The 17,717-nt window shown below is 37.9% G+C and overlaps 1 non-coding gene across 1 annotated transcript; it reads left to right on the top strand.

Annotated features, from left to right (window-relative positions):
- The first annotated feature begins 9,433 nt into the window (after window positions 1-9,433).
- LOC112713360 (small nucleolar RNA R71) lies at window positions 9,434-9,542 on the top strand. The gene has a single exon (XR_003158333.1). It is a non-coding gene; the product is annotated as a small nucleolar RNA R71 (small nucleolar RNA).
- The last annotated feature ends 8,175 nt before the right edge of the window (window positions 9,543-17,717 follow it).

Raw genomic sequence — 17,717 nt, 5'->3', positions numbered from 1 at the left:
CACAATTTCCAACCGCTTCAGGAGCTGATGGTGTGGTCTCTCTCAAAGGCGAAGCCAGTTGGACTGAAGAAGACAGAAAAAAGGTGGAGCTCAACGCCAAAGCTATCAACTTACTTAACTGTGCGATCATCTTCGAGGAATATCGACGGGTATCAAGATGCACAACGGCAAAGGAAATCTGGGACAAACTTTAAATCACTGATGAAGGAACAACCCTTGTAAAGAAGCCAAAATAGACATGCTGAACAGAGAATATGAAATGTTCTCAATGAAGGAAGGAGAATCAATAGATGAACTGTTTGAACGATTCAACATCATCATCAATGGCTTGGATGCTATGGGGATTACATATCCTAAATTTGTGCTTGTGAGGAAAATTTTGAGAAGTCTCACAAAAGATTGGGAAACTAAGGTTATAGTGATATCTGAGAGTAGTGGTCTTGATTCTATGACTTATGATGATTTGAGAAGAAATTTACTTGCATTTGAAAATACATATTTGAAAAAAGATACTAAAAGAAAAGGAATAGCTCTCAAATCTATTACTGAACCCTAGATGATGAATCCAGTGATTATTCTTCTGAAAATAAATTTGTTTTGTTTGCAAAAAAATTCAGGAAAATGGTGAAGCTAAAGGAAAGGAGCAAAGGAAGCAGTTCAAGAAAAACAAAGAAAGATTTCAGTAAAGTGATATGCTATAACTGCAAAGAGGCTAGTCACTTCAAATCCGATTGTTCTAAACTGAAGAAGGAAGAGAAGCCGAAAAAGGGGAAGAAGAAGGGACTGATGGCTTCTTGGGAAGACTTGGAGAACGATTCTGATGAAGATGAAGAATTAGAAACCAAGTCTCAAACATGCCTTATGGCTAATCACGTTGAGCAGGTAGTATTTTATAACCCTGACACTAAATATCTTCATCTCATAATTGATCATCTTTCTGAAAAAATCAAATGCTTCCTAAGTGACAACTAAGATCTTGAATAAGAAATTACTATTCTTAAAACTGAAAATGATTTTCTCAAGGATAAATTAAGGGAGGCTGAAACTGCTGTTGAACTTGTTGAAGAAAACAAGCAATTAAAAGCTCAACTTAAAAGCTGTGAATACCACCATTCTGTAACTGCAAATCTAAATTATTTTGAAGAAAATGAGTGGCTGCATAAAGAGATAAAAAGGCTCAAAGAAGACTTAGCCAACTTTGTACAAAGTTTAGAAAATTTAAATAAACTCTTGGCTAGTCAAAAACCTCTTTATGATAAAGCTGGTTTGGGTTTTTATAAAAATACAAAATCTGTTGAGAAACCTTATTTTGCAAACATGGCATCATCTTCTAATGATGTAAGGTTTCAAAACCCGACAAGCTTTGTGAAAACAGCAACTCATAGGCTTTGCAGACTTTGCAATCGGAAGGGTCATTTTCCTATTCAATGTTTCTTTAGTGAAAGAATGATTGGTGATAAAGTTTTTAAGATTGTTTGTGATTACAATGGATTGAGACAAAGAAGATGGTTTGATGTTAAAGGATCCAAAAAGATTTGGATACCTATGGTCACTTGAGCTTATTTTGTAGGTTTGCCTAGCATCCAAGCGAAAGGACAACATGTGGTATATGGATAGTGGATGCTCTAGGCATATGACCGGAAAGGCAACCTTCTTCATTAAGCTTGATGAATATGATGGAGGGTTTGTCACTTTCGGTGATAATGGAAAAGGAAAGATAGTGGCCATAGGAAAAGTTGGTAAAAGTTTCTCTTCTTTCATAAATGATGTTCTTCTTGTTGATAGTTTAAAACACAATTTACTAAGCATTAGCCAATTATGTGATCTTGGTTTTATGAAGTTATTTTTAGAAAATTAGATTGCTTAGTTAATTGTGAAAAATCTGGTGAAATCTTGTTTAAAGCCAAAAGATGTAATAATGTGTATGGATTAACTCTTGAGGATTTAAAAGATCAAAATGTAACATGTTTTACCTCACTTGAATCTGAAAAATGGCTATGGCATAAGAAGTTAGGTCATGCAAGCATGTACCGAATTTCTCAACTTGTTAAGAAAAACTTGGTGAGAGGAGTTCCCAACATTAAATTTGATAAGGATATTACTTGTGATGCTTGTCAATTAGGCAAACAAGTAAAATCCTCTTTTAAACATAAAGATGGAATTTCCACCAAAAGGCCATTAGAAATGCTGCATATTGATCTTTTTGGTCCAACAAGAACTCAAAGTTTAGGAGGTAAACACTATGGTTTGGTAGTGGTGGACGATTACTCTAGATTCAGTTGGGTTCTCTTCCTAGCTCATAAGAATGATGCTTTTCATGCTTTTTCCACTCTTTGCAAAAGGATTCAAAATGAAAAGAATTTGAAAATAGCCCATTTGAGAAGTGATCATGGAAAAGAATTTAAAAATTGTGATTTTGAAAAATTATGTGATGATTTTGGCATTGCCCATAACTTTTTCATGTCCTAGAACTTCTAAAAAAAATGGGATAGTTAAAAGAAGGATAGAAGCCTTTAAGAAATGACTAGGGCTATGCTTTGTGAAAATGATGTTCCTAAATTTTTGTGGGCTGAAGCTGTAAATACAGCTTGTTATATTTTGAATAGGACTATCATTAGAAAATGGTTAAAGAAAACCCCTTATGAGCTATAGAAAGGAACTCCTCCTAATCTTAAGTATTTCCACATTTTCGGATGCAAATGCTTTGTACTTAACAATAAAGAAAATCTTGAAAAATTTGATCAAAAATCCTATGAAGCAATGTTTGTTGGATACTCCACCACTAGCAAAGTATATAGTATTTACCTTAAAGAACATAGAACCATAGAAGAATCCATACACATATCCTTTTGTGATACTAATTCAATTCCCAGTGTTGTGGTAGAAAATGATGCAGGTTGTGAAGATTTTGTTAATCAGAAAGACAGTGAAGAAAATTCCAAATCTGTCCCAAGTGAAGAACCTGTCTGCCCAGAAATGTCTCGTCAGGATGGAGGAGACATTTCAGTTTTGTCTCCTGAGCTAGTAAGAGAATCCAGAACAGAACAATCTCTTGAAACTCATCAAAGCAGATCCTTACCTCAAAGGACAAGAGAATGGAAGTTTTTGAAGGGTTACTCCCATGACTTTATCATTGGTGATCCTTCCCAAGGCGTAACCACTAGATCTTCAATCAAAAAGCAGGTTGATTGGTGCACGAAATTGTGATCATCAATGGCGCCATCAACATGGTACGCACAATTGCAATCTCAACTCTTTATCACAACTTCGCACAACTAACCAGCAAGTGTACTGGGTCGTCCAAGTAATAAATCTTACGCGAGTAAGGGTCGATCCCACAGAGATTGTTGGTATGAAGCAAGCTATGGTCACCTTGTAAATCTTAGTCAGGCAGATTCAAATGGTAATGGATGATATATGAATAAAGCATAAAATGAAGATAGAGATACTTATGTAATTCATTGGTGAGAATTTCAGATAAGCGAATGGAGATGCTTTGTCCCTTCCGTCTCTCTGCTTTCCTACTGTCTTCATCCAATCCTTCTTACTCCTTTCCATGGCAAGCTGTATGTAGGGTTTCACCGTTGTTAGTGGCTACCTCCTATCCTCTCAGTGAAAATGTTCAACGCACCCTGTCACGACACGGCTAATCATCTGTCGGTTCTCAATCAGGTCGGAATAGAATACATTGATTCTTTTGCGTCTGTCACTAACGCCCAGCCTTCAGGAGTTTGAAGCTCGTCACAGTCATTCAATCATTGAATCCTACTCAGAATACCACAGACAAGGTTTAGACCTTCCGGATTCTCTTGAATGCCGCCATCAATTCTAGCTTATACCACGAAGATTCCGATTAAGGGATCCAAGAGATATCCACTCAATCTAAGGTAGAACGGAGGTGGTTGTCAGGCACACGTTCATAGGTGAGAATGATGATGAGTGTCATGGATCATCACATTCATCAATTTGAAGAACAAGTGATATCTTAGAACAAGAACAAGCTAAATTGAGTAGAAGAATAATAGTAATTGCATTAATACTCGAGGTATAGCAGAGCTCCACACCTTAATCTATGGTGTGTAGAAACTCCACCGTTGAAAATACATAAGAACAAGGTCTAGGCATGGCCGAATGGCCAGCCTCCCAATGATCTAAGAACTAGGCATCCAAAGATGATCAAAAGATCTAAAATGATCCAAAGATAAAAATACAATAGTAAAAGGTCCTATATGTAGAGAACTAGTAGCCTAGGGTTTACAGAAATGAGTAAATGACATAAAAATCCACTTCCGGGCCCACTTGGTGTGTGCTTGGGCTGAGCATTGAAGCTTTCATGTGTAGAGACTTTTCTTGGAGTTAAACGCCAACGTTTGTGCCAGTTTGGGCGTTTAACTCCCATTCTTGTGCCAGTTCTGGCGTTTAACGCCGGCAGTTTTGAGCTGATTTGAAACGCCAGTTTGGGCCATCAAATCTCGGGCAAAGTATGAACTATTAAACATTGATGGAAAGCCCAGGATGTCTACTTTCCAACGCCGTTGAGAGCGCGCCAATTGGGCTTCTGTAGCTCCAGAAACTCCACTTCGAGTGCAGGGAGGTCAGAATCCAACAGCATCTGCAGTCCTTTTCAGCCTCTTAATCAGATTTTTGCTCAGGTCCCTCAATTTCAGCCAGAAAATACCTGAAATCACAGAAAAACACACAAACTCATAGTAAAGTCCAGAAAAGTGAATTTTAACTAAAAACTAATAGAATTATACTAAAAACTAACTAAAACATACTGAAAACATACTAAAAACAATGCCAAAAAGCGTACAAATTATCCGCTCATCACAACACCAAACTTAAATTGTTGCTTGTCCCCAAGCAACTGAAAACCAAATAAGATAAAAAGAAGAGAATATGCCATGAATTCCAAAAACATCTATGAAGATCAGTATTAATTAGATGAGCGGGGCTTTTAGCTTTTTGCCTCTGAACAGTTTTGGCATCTCACTTTATTCTTTGAAATTCAGAATAATTGGCTTCTATAGGAACTCAGAATCCAGATAGTGTTATTGATTCTCCTAGTTAAGTATGATGATTCTTGAACACAGCTACTTTATGAGTCTTGGCCGTGGCCCAAAGCACTTTGTCTTCCAGTATTACCACCGGATACATACATGCCACAGACATATAATTGGGTGAACCTTTTCAGATTGTGACTCAGCTTTGCTAGAGTCCCCAATTAGAGGTGTCCAGGGTTCTTAAGCACACTCTTTTTGCCTTGGATCACAACTTCATTATTATTTTTTTATTTATTTTTTCTCTTTTTTTTTCGTTTTTCTCCCCTTTTTTTTGTATTCACTGCTTTTTCTTGCTTCAAGAATCATTTTTAGGATTTTTCAGATCCTCAGTAACATGTCTCCTTTTTCATCATTCTTTCAAGAGCCAACATTCATGAACCACAAATTCAAAAGACATATGCACTGTTTAAGCATACATTCAGAAAACAAAAGTATTGCCACCACATCAAAATAATTAATCTGTTATAAAATTTAAAATTCATGTAATTCTTCTCTTTTTCAATTAAGAACATTTTTCATTTAAGAAAGGTGATGGATTCATAGAACATTCATAACTTTAAGGCATGGACACTAAGACACTAATGATCATGGAATAAGACACAAACATGGATAAACATAAGCATAAAATTCAAAAAATAGGAAAATAAAGAACAAGGAAATTAAAGAACGGGTCCACCTTAGTGATGGCGGCTTGTTCTTCCTCTTGAAGATCTTATGGAGTGCTTGAGCTCCTCAATGTCTCTTCCTTGCCTTTGTTGTTCCTCTCTCATAATTCTTTGATCTTCTCTAATCTCATGGAGGATGATGGAATGTTCTTGGTACTCCACCCTTAGTTGTCCCATGTTGGAACTCAATTCTCCTAGGGAGGTGTTGATTTGCTCCCAATAGTTTTGTGGAGGAAAGTGCATCCCTTGAGGCATCTCAGGGATTTCATGATGATTGGGATCTCTTGTTTGCTCCATCCTTTTCTTAATGATGGGCTTGTCCTCATCAATGGGGATGTCTCCCTCTATGTCAACTCCAACTGAATAACAGAGGTGACAAATGAGATGAGGAAAGGCTAACCTTGCCAAGGTAGAGGACTTGTCCGCCACCTTATAGAGTTCTTGGGCTATAACCTCATGAACTTCTACTTCTTCTCCAATCATGATGCTATGAATCATGATGGCCCGGTCTATAGTAACTTCGGACCGGTTGCTAGTAGGAATGATTGAGCGTTGGATAAACTCCAACCATCCCCTAGCCACAGGCTTGAGGTCATGCCTTCTCAGTTGAACCGGCTTCCCTCTTGAATCTCTCTTCCATTGGGCGCCCTCTTCACAGATATCTATGAGGACTTGGTCCAACCTTTGATCAAAGTTGACCCTTCTAGTGTAAGGGTGTTCATCTCCTTGCATCATGGGCAAGTTGAATGCCAACCTTACATTTTCCGGACTAAAATCTAAGCATTTCCCCCGAACCATTGTAAGCCAATTTTTTGGGTCTGGGTTCACACTTTGATCATGGTTCTTGGTGATCCATGCATTGGCATAGAACTCTTGAACCATTAAGATTCCGACTTGTTGAATGGGGTTGGTAAGAACTTCCCAACCTCTTCTTCGGATCTCATGTCGGATCTCCGGATATTCACTCTTCTTGAGTTTGAAAGGGACCTCGAGGATCACCTTCTTCAAGGCCACAACTTCATAGAAGTGGTCTTGATGTACCCTTGAATGAATCTCTCCATCTCCCATGACTCGGAGGTGGAAGCTTTTGCCTTCCTTTTCCTCTTTCTAGAGGTTTCTCCAGCCTTGGATGCCATAAATTGTTATGGAAAAATAAAAAGCAATGCTTTTACCACACCAAACTTAAAAGGTTTGCTCATCCTCGAGCAAAAAAAGAAAGAAGAGAGTAGAAGAAGAAAAAATAGAGGAGATAGAGATGGCTTTATGGTTCGGCCAAAGGGGGAGAAGTAGTGTTTAAGGTGTGTGAAAATGAAGGAGTGAAAGTGGATTTATATAGGGGTGGAGAGAGGGGTAGGTTCGGCTATGGGAGGGTGGGTTTGGAAGGGAAAGTGGTTTGAATTTGAATGGTGGGGTAGATGGGGTTTTATGAGGGATGGATGTGAGTGGTGAAGAGAAAGATGGGATTCGATAGGTGAAGGGTTTTTGGGGAAGAGGTGTTGAGGTGATTGGTGAAGAAGAAGAGAGAGGGTGGTAGGGTAGGTGAGGATCCTATGGGGTCCACAGATCTTGAGGTGTCAAGAAAAAGTCATCCCTGCACCAAGTTGCAAGCAAAAATGCTCTCTATGCCAATTCTGGCGTTAAACGCCGGGCTGGTGCCCATTTCTGGCGTTTAACGCCAGCTTCTTGCCCTTTCCTGGCATTTAACGCCAGTCTGGTGCCCCTTTCTGGCGTTAAACGCCCAGAATGGTGCCAGACTAGGCGTTAAACGCCCATTTGCTACCATTACTGGCGTTTAAACGCCAGCAAGGTCTTCCTCCAGGGTGTGTTATTTTTCTTTCTGTTTTTCATTCTGTTTTTGCTTTTTCAATTGATTTTGTGACTTCTCGTGATCATCAACCTACAAAAAACATAAAATAATAAAGGGAAATAGATTAAATATAACATTGGGTTGCCTCTCAACAAGCGCTTCTTTAATGTCAGTAGCTTGACAGAGGGCTCTCATGGAGCCTCACAGATACTCAAAGCAATGTTGGAACCTCCTAACTCCAAACTTAGAGTTTGAATGTGGGGGTTCAACACCAAACTTAGAATTTGGTTGTGGGCTCCCAACACCAAACTTAGAGTTTGACTGTGGGGGCTCTGTTTGACTCTGTTTTGAGAGAAGCTCTTCATGCTTTCTCTCCATGGTGACAGAGGGATATCCTTGAGCCTTAAACACTAAGGATTCTTCATTCACTTGAATGATCAATTCTCCTCTGTCCACATCAATCACAGCCTTTGCTGTGGCTAGGAAGGGTCTGCCAAGGATGATGGATTCATCCATGCACTTCCCAGTCTCTAGGACTATGAAATCAGCAGGGATGTAATGGTCTTCAATCTTTACTAGAACATCCTCTACAAGTCCATAAGCTTGTTTTTTTGAATTGTCTGCCATTTCTAGTGAGATTCTTGCAGCTTGCACCTCAAATATCCCTAGCTTCTCCATTACAGAGAGAGGCATGAGGTTTATGCTTGACCCTAGGTCACACAGAGCCTTCTTAAAGGTCATGGTGCCTATGGTACAAGGTATTGAAAACTTCCCAGGATCTTGTCTCTTTTGAGGTAATTTCTGCCTAGACAAGTCATCCAGTTCTTTGGTGAGCAAAGGAGGTTCGTTCTCCCAAGTCTCATTACCAAATAACTTGTCATTTAGCTTCATGATTGCTCCAAGGTACTTAGAAACTTGCTCTTCAGTGACATATTCATCCTCTTCAGAGGAAGAATACTCATCAGAGCTCATGAATGGCAGAAGTAAATCCAATGGAATCTCTATGGTCTCAGTGTGAGCCTCAGATTCCCATGGTTCCTCATTAGGGAACTCATTGGAGGCCAGTGGACGTCCATTGAGGTCTTCCTCAGTGGTGTTCACTGCCTCTTCCTCCTCTCCAAGTTCGGCCATGTAGGTCATGTTAATGGCCTTGCATTCTCCTTTTGGATTCTCTTCTGTATTGCTTGGAAGAGTACTAGGAGGGAGTTCAGTAATTTTCTTGCTCAGCTGACCCACTTGTGCCTCCAAATTCCTAATGGAGGACCTTGTTTCAGTCATGAAACTTTGAGTGGTTTTGATCAGATCAGAGACCATGGTTGCTAAGTCAGAGTGGCTCTGCTTAGAATTCTCTGTCTGTTGCTGAGAAGATGATGGAAAAGGCTTGCCATTGCTAAACCTGTTTCTTCCACCATTATTGTTGTTAAAACCTTGTTGAGGTCTCTGTTGATCCTTCCATGAGAGATTTGGATGATTTCTCCATGAAGGATTATAGGTGTTTCCATAGGATTCTCCCATGTAATTCACCTCTTCCATTGAAGGGTTCTCAGGATCATAAGCTTCTTCTTCAGATGAAGCGTCCTTAGAACTGCCTCGTGTAGCTTGCATTCCAGACAGACTTTGAGAAATCAAATTGACTTGTTGAGTCAATATTTTATTCTGAGCCAATATGGCATTCAGAGTATTAATCTCAAGAACTCTTTTCTTCTGATTCGTCCCATTGTTCACAGGATTCCTTTTAGAAGTGTACATGAATTGGTTATTTGCAATCATTTCAATGAGCTCTTGAGCTTCTGTAGGCGTCTTCTTTAGATGAAGAGATCCTTCAGCAGAACTATCCAATGACATCTTGGACAGTTCAGATAGACCATCATAGAAGATACCTATGATGCTCCATTCAGAAATCATGTCAGAAGGACACTTTCTGATCAATTATTTGTATCTTTCCCAAGCTTCATAGAGGGATTCACCTTCCTCCTGTCTGAAGGTTTGGACTTCCACTCTAAGCTTACTCAATTTTTGAGGTGGAAAGAACTTTGCCAAGAAGGCATTGACTAGCTTTTCCCAAGAGTTCAGGCTTTCTTTAGGTTGTGAGTCCAACCATATCCTAGCTCTGTCTCTTACAGCAAAAGGGAATAGCATAAGTCTGTAGACCTCAGGGTCAACCCCATTGGTCTTGACAGTGTCACAGATTTGCAAGAACTCAGCTAAAAACTGATGAGGATCTTCCAATGGAAGTCCATGGAACTTGCAATTATATTGCATTAGAGAAACTAATTGAGGCTTAAGCTCAAAGTTGTTTGCTCCAATAGCAAGGATAGAGATGCTTCTCCCATAGAAGTTGGGAGTAGGTGCAGTAAAGTCACCCAGCACCTTCCTTGCATTGTTGGCATTGTTGTTGTTTTCGGCTGCCATGGTTTCTTCTTCTTTGAAGATTTCTGTTAGGTCCTCTATAGAGAGTTGTGCCTTAGCTTCTCTTAGCTTTCGCTTCAAGGTCCTTTCAGGTTTAGCATCAGCCTCAACAAGAATGCTTTTGTCTTTGCTCCTGCTCATATGAAAGAGAAGAGAACAAGAAAATATGGAATCCTCTAATGTCACAGTATAGAGATTCCTTGATGTGTCAGAGGAAAAGAAAAATAGAAGGAAGAGGTAGAAAAATTTGAACTTATCAAGAAAGATGGAGTTCGAATTGTGCATTAAGGAGGAGTGTTAGTCCATAAATAGAAGGATGTGAAAAGAAGGGAAGAAATTTTTGAAAATAAATTAAAAACATTTTAAAAACATTTTGAAAAATACTAATTGATTTTCGAAAACTAAGAGTGAAAAAGAAATCAAGTGATTTTTGAAAAAGATTTTGAAATAAGAAATTAAAAATATATAATTGAAAACTATTTTGAAAAAGATGTGATTAGGAAGATATGATTGAAAAGTTATGATTTTAAAAAGATGTGATTGAGAAGATATGATTTGAAAAACAATTTAAAAAAGATTTGATTTTGAAAATTAATAACTTGGCTAACAAGAAAAGATATGATTCAAACATTAAACCTTTCTCAACAGAAAAGGCAACAAACTTGAAATGTTGAATCAAATCATTAATTGATAGCAAGTATTTTTGAAAATGGAAAGAAATTGATTTTGAAAAAGATTTGATTGAAAAGATATGATTTGAAAAAGATTTGATTTTGAAAAATTTTTGAAAACTTGAAAAAATTTGAGTTAAAAACAGAATCTTCCCTCTTGTGCCATCCTGGCGTTTAACGCCCAAAACACTACCCTTTTGGGCGTTAAACGCCCAGCCAGGCACCCTGGTTGGCCTGGCTGGCGTTTAAACGCTAGTTTTCCTTCTTCACTGGGCGTTTTGAACGCCCAGCTTTTTCTGTGTAATTCCTCTGCTGTATATTCTGAATCTTCAATTCTCTGTATTATTGACTTGAAAAGACACAAATTAAAATTTTTTTTGGATTTTTAATAATGAGGAATAATCAAAATGCAACTAAAATCAAATAACAATGCATGCAAGACACCAAACTTAGCAGTTTGTATACTACTGACACTAACAAAATGAGAATGCACATGAGAAACACAAAACACTCAAGTCAAGAGAATTTAAAGATCAGAGCAATGAAATCATCAAGAACATCTTGAAGATCACTTAAGACACATGAATGAATGCAAGAAGAACAGAAACATGCAATTGACACCAAACTTAAAATGAGATTAGTGTCTCAATAAGAAACATAAAATATTTTTGGTTTTTTTTTCGAAAATTAAGTGGAAAAGAAAATAAAGATATCAAAATTCTTAATGAGAATTCCAGGAATCATGCAATGTTAGTCTAAAGCTTCAGTCTAAAGGAATTAGACATGGCTAGCCAAGCTTCAGCAGGACATTGCATTCAAGAGCTAAATTGATGAAAATCAATCAGCTTTGGTAATGATAAGAACATCACCTTAAAACACTAGAATTCATTCTTAAGAACTCTGAAGAAAAATACCTAATCTAAGCAACAAGATGAACCGTCAGTTGTCCAAACTCAACAATCCCCGGCAACGGCACCAAAAACTTGGTGCACGAAATTGTGATAATCAATGGCGCCATCAACATGGTACGCACAATTGTAATCTCAACTCTTTATCACAACTTCGCACAACTAACCAGCAAGTGTACTGGGTCGTCCAAGTAATAAACCTTACGCGAGTAAGGGTCGATCCCACGGATATTGTTGGTATGAAGCAAGCTATGGTCACCTTGTAAATCTTAGTCAGGCAGATTCAAATGGTAATGGATGATATATGAATAAAGCATAAAATGAAGATAGAGATACTTATGTAATTCATTGGTGAGAATTTCAGATAAGCGAATGGAGATGCTTTGTCCCTTCCGTCTCTCTGCTTTCCTACTGTCTTCATCCAATCCTTCTTACTCCTTTCCATGGCAAGCTGTATGTAGGGTTTCACCGTTGTCAGTGGCTACCTCCCATCCTCTCAGTGAAAATGTTCAATGCACCCTGTCACGGCACGGCTAATCATCTGTCGGTTCTCAATCAGGTCGGAATAGAATCCATTGATTCTTTTGCGTCTGTCACTAACGCCCAGCCTTCAGGAGTTTGAAGCTCGTCACAGTCATTCAATCATTGAATCCTACTCAGAATACCACAGACAAGGTTTAGACCTTCCGGATTCTCTTGAATGCCGCCATCAATTCTAGCTTATACCACGAAGATTCCGATTAAGGGATCCAAGAGATATCCACTCAATCTAAGGTAGAACGGAGGTGGTTGTCAGGCACACGTTCATAGGTGAGAATGATGATGAGTGTCACGGATCATCACATTCATCAAGTTGAAGAACAAGTGATATCTTAGAACAAGAACAAACTGAATTGAATAGAAGAACAATAGTAATTGCATTAATACTCGAGGTACAGCAGAGCTCCACACCTTAATCTATGGTGTGTAGAAACTCCACCGTTGAAAATACATAAGAAAAAGGTCTAGGCATGGCCGAATGGCCAGCCTCCCAATGATCTAAGAACTAGGCGTCCAAAGATGATCAAAAGATCTAAAATGATCCAAAGATAAAAATACAATAGTAAAAGGTCCTATATGTAGAGAACTAGTAGCCTAGGGTTTACAGAAATGAGTAAATGACATAAAAATCCACTTCCGGGCCCACTTGGTGTGTGCTTGGGCTGAGCATTGAAGCTTTCATGTGTAGAGACTTTTCTTGGAGTTAAACGCCAGCTTTTGTGCCATTTTGGGCGTTTAACTCCCATTCTTGTGCCAGTTCCGGCGTTTAACGCCGGGCAGTTTTGAGCTGATTTGGAACGCCAGTTTGGGCCATCAAATCTCAGGCAAAGTATGGACTATTATACATTGCTGGAAATCCCAGGATGTCTACTTTCCAACGCCATTGAGAGCGCGCCAATTGGGCTTCTGTAGCTCCAGAAAATCCACTTCGAGTGCAGGGAGGTCAGAATCCAATAGCATCTGCAGTCCTTTTCAGCCTCTGGATCAGATTTTTGCTCAGGTCCCTCAATTTCAGCCAGAAAATACCTGAAATCATAGAAAAACACACAAACTCATAGTAAAGTCCAGAAAAGTGAATTTTAACTAAAAACTAATAGAATTATACTAAAAACTAACTAAAACATACTGAAAACATAGTAAAAATAATGCCAAAAAGCGTACAAATTATCCGCTCATCATTGATCAAAGCAATGTTTCTTTCTTGTCCCAATTGGAACCTCACAATGTGAAGCAAGCCCTAGAAGACCCCTCTTGGGTTAAAGCCATGGAAGAGGAGCTTGCTCAATTTGAAAAGAACGAGGTTTGGACACTTGTCCCCAATCCAAATGGTAAGAAGGTAACGGGTACTAAGTGAATTTTTAAAAATAAATTGGGTGAGGATGGTAGTGTTGTTCGTAACAAGGCTAGACTAGTGGCCCAAGATTACGATCAAGAGGAGGGTATAGATTTTGATGAGTCTTTTGCCTCGGTAGCAAGAATGGAAGCAATTAGGTTGCTTCTTGCCTATGCTGCCCACAAGGGGTTTAAAATGTTCCAAATAGATGTCAAATATGTTTTCCTTAATGGATTTATAGATAGAGAAGTATTTGTGGTACAACCCCCTAGTTTTGAAAATAAAGAATTTCCAAATCATGTTTTCAAACTTTCAAAAGCTCTTTACGGGATTAGGGAAGCTCCAAGAGCTTGGTATGAAAGGTTTAGTGCCTTCTTGTTGGAAAATAGGTTTCAAAGGGGTACCACCGATACTACTTTATTTATCAAAGAATTTAATGATGATATTCTTCTTGTTCAAGTTTATGTGGATGAGATGGTGTTTGGTTCGGCCAATGAATCCTTGTGTGAAGAGGTTTGAAAACTCATGACTAGTGAGTTTGAAATGAGTTTAATGGGAGAACTAACATTCTTTCTTGGTCTCCAAATTAAACAAACTCCTAGTGGAATTCTTATTCACCAAGGAAAATATGCTAAGGAATTAATCAAGAAATTTGGCCTAGAAAATTTCAAACCTATGGGAACACCAATGCATCCAAATACTAAACTTAAAAAGGATGAAAATGGCAAAGATGTAAATGCAACACAGTATAGAGGAATGATTGGCTCACTCATGTATCTTACTTCCTCTAAGTCGGATATTGTTCAAAGTGTGGGTGTACGTTCAAGGTTTCAATCTCACCCAAAAGAATCCCATCTTTTGGCCGTCAAAAGAATCATTAGATACATTAAGGGAACATGTGATTATGGCTTATGGTATCCTAAATCTGATGATTTTTGTGCAGTAGGATTTTGTAATGCAGATTATACGGGAGATCGGGTGGATAGAAGGAGCACATCTAGAATGTGTTGCTTCCTTGGACGCTCACTAAACATGTGGTCAAGTAAGAAACAAGCCACAATTGCTCTATCCATAGCTGAAGCTGACTACATATCTGCCTCTGCGTGTTGTTCTCAATTAATTTGGTTAAAAACTCAGTTAGAAGATTATAAATTAAAAATCAATAGTATACCCCTGTTTTGTGATAATATGAGTGCAATAAACATTTCAAAAAATCTTGTTCTACACTCTAGAACTAAGCACATTGAAGTTAGCTATCATTTTATTAGAGAACATGTGTAAAAAGGTACTATTGATATTCAATTTGTGAAATCCAAAGAACAACTTGCTGATATATTTACTAAACCCTTGTGTGAAGATAGGTTCTATTCATTAAGGAACAGTTTGGGAATGTTAGAATTGAATTCAGTTGATAAATTGTGATTTTACTGATTCTGTATGTTTTGTCTCGTAGGAAGTCAGGAGACAAATCTGGGTATGAGATGGTCAAGCCATGAAATATAAGAGAATGACCTAGGTGTTAGTAGAATTGGACCCAACCAATTTTTCTGGCCTACTCCATGACTCTGGTCCATTTTGTGTTCTTCATGAATTTTAAAATAATTCTTTTTGGGAAGTTATCACATCATATCTTGAGAGGGAGTATATGTCACATCAAATCCTTTCACTTACTCCTTCCCTTGATTCAAGAAAAAGATCTTTCAGTTACATATTTGATTTTAAAATTTCCTTATTAACCGATCCATTAATTGCTTATTATTCTCTTAACCTTCTCTCTACTCAGCATTAAATGCAGTTGTAACTTCTCACCATTCACCAATCCTTTCAACCATCCTTTCATCTTCTCACTTTCTTCTTCATTTCTTCTATCATGAAAAAGAAGTTGGCCCTTAGAAGAAGTAGTCGAACCCCTGCCTCCAAAACCCCTCCTTCCTCTTCTACTCCTGAAACGCACACTCATATTCGCATACATTTTACTTCATGTTCATCCCCTTCTTCTCAGTCAATCGAAGCAATAAGGAGAAAAGTCATTGCTCAGAAAACCTCTTCTCGTAAGAAGATTGGAAAGGAAAAGGAGCATGTAATAGAAGAAGAAGAGTCACAATCCTCTCCACCACCTTCACCACTAAGGAAATCAACTTCACATGCTCCTGGCCGCAGTTCTCAGCGTGCAAAAGTTTATGTTCTTCGTAACACAAGAGAGCCTCCAAACTTGGACTCCCTTGATTTAAAAAACAAGTTCAACAAGAATCATTCACATTTTGATCCGGCTAGGTTCAACTCATGTGCTGCTTATGAGTTTCATTCCAAAGTTCTAGTCAACTGCAAATTGTGTTCCTCTTATGTGGTTTCTTTGGACAATCTGTTTGAAAAAGGTGTTGATTTGTCTACTCTCTTTGATAAAATCAAATGGACTCCTCTGCTCAAGATCCACAAGCTAGTTTACCCAAATCTAGTTCGTGAATTCTATGCGAACTTGATGTACCATGATGGAGCAATCCACTCATATGTCAAGCAGGTGCACCTATCTCTAAATAGAGAGACCATCAGTGATGTACTAGGATATGAAGATAATGGACGAACAGCATATATGATAGGAAAGTGGGACTCTCAAGTTGGAATCTCTTATCAGATTGCTCTCACTCAAGTTTGTGAATACTTCTCTGCACTGGATGGGACGATTTTGACTCATAAGGCTCTTGGCCCTGAAAGAGCATTACTTCACCGCATTATGAACCATATTTTGATGCCTCAGACTAGATCCTATCAGAGGGTAACTGTTTGTGATACCCTAGTTTTATTTTCTATTCTCACTTCATCTCCTATTTCTTTTGCTTACTTGATGGTGTGTCACATGTGGGAATGTGTACGTAGTGATAAAAAGGCAAACTTGCCTTATGATATTTTTCTGTCATGCATTTTTGAATAATTCAATGTTGATGTGCTCAATGAACCTATAGAAAACAGAGTTTCAACTTTGAAAGGATGAGGGATTTCTGAAGCCATGAAAGGCAAGAAAGGAAAAAGCGCTATTGCCTCAGATAGTGAAACCAAATTTTATTCCTCAAAATCCTCCAAACTCTCCGACTCAGTCAAATATGTGTTGCATGAATTCTCTCAAATGACTCATCTGATGATTAAATCTTCCAAAGAGGCCAAAAAATAAGCTTATGAGAATGATAAGGCCTGGACAAAGTGTCATGAGAGAATCAATTTTTTGATCAATAGCTTTGAAAAGGACATGGATGATACGGATGAAGACAACGAATCCTTGGCTTAGATGTTAATCTTTATAATAATTGATTTATTCTTAGCTGCTAGTACCTATGAACTTTGTTTCCTTTTCATGCTTTCCTGTTTTGGTATTTTGTAACTGTTAGTTGACTGTACTTGGATACTCTGGACCATTGTGTTTTGGTGTAAATAAATATTCTGCATTTTGGCATGTTGTTTTCATTTGTTTTGCAGGACCCTCATTGATGACAAAAGGAGGAGAAAAATTGAGAAAAATTGTAAAAAGGGGCTGATCCAATAAATGGATTGAAACAGGGGCTGATCAAATAATCCTGTGCTAAATTTTGTTTTTTGAATTCCTGATATTTTTGAATTCCTGATAATGCTGCTCTTATTGTTATTCTGCCAATTTTTATTGTGAATTGTTAGATTTTTGCTTGATTGAATAGTTTGGCAGGAAATCCTATTAACAGGAATTGTTTGTACATGTTAATTTGAATTATGTTGAGTCTTGGTTATATGTTGAAATGTACTCTGAAGGTAATCAAGCATACTTTAATTTGGGTGTTTTAGTGAGCAGAAAATTATTTAGATGATATCAAATCATGTTTTGATTATCATGATGCATCTACTCAAAAATCAAGTTGTTCAACATGTTTTAATATTCCATATGTTGAATACATTGTGGCTTTAAGCTTGGTTTTAAATGTTACAGGTAATGCTTCCTTTAATAAAATGACACATATTAAGGGGGAGCTATGTAACAGACAGAAAGGGGGAGGCCAAACCTTCAAAGGGGGTACTCTTAAACCTTACCCTTTTTCAATTCAACTTTTAATAATGTTTGTCATCAAGGGGGAGATTGATGAGTTTGCAAAACTCCAAATTAATATAATGATCAAACATTGTTAAAAATTATTGTTAGAAATTATTAATTTGATTTTAGCTTCAAATTATTTGCTTAATAATTTCTATTTTTATGTGCAGATTTTGATCATTGGGTATTAGCAACAAAAAGCCCAAAATGTTGACAAAAATATTCAGCTTTTGGTATAAAAATGTACTAAACAGTGTGGCTGAATTATTC

Source organism: Arachis hypogaea, chromosome 9 (genome assembly GCF_003086295.3).
Source record: "Arachis hypogaea cultivar Tifrunner chromosome 9, arahy.Tifrunner.gnm2.J5K5, whole genome shotgun sequence".
NCBI lineage: Eukaryota > Viridiplantae > Streptophyta > Magnoliopsida > Fabales > Fabaceae > Arachis > Arachis hypogaea.
Note: the sequence above shows the minus strand (reverse complement) of the source record. Positions and strands in the feature narration are given on the sequence as shown.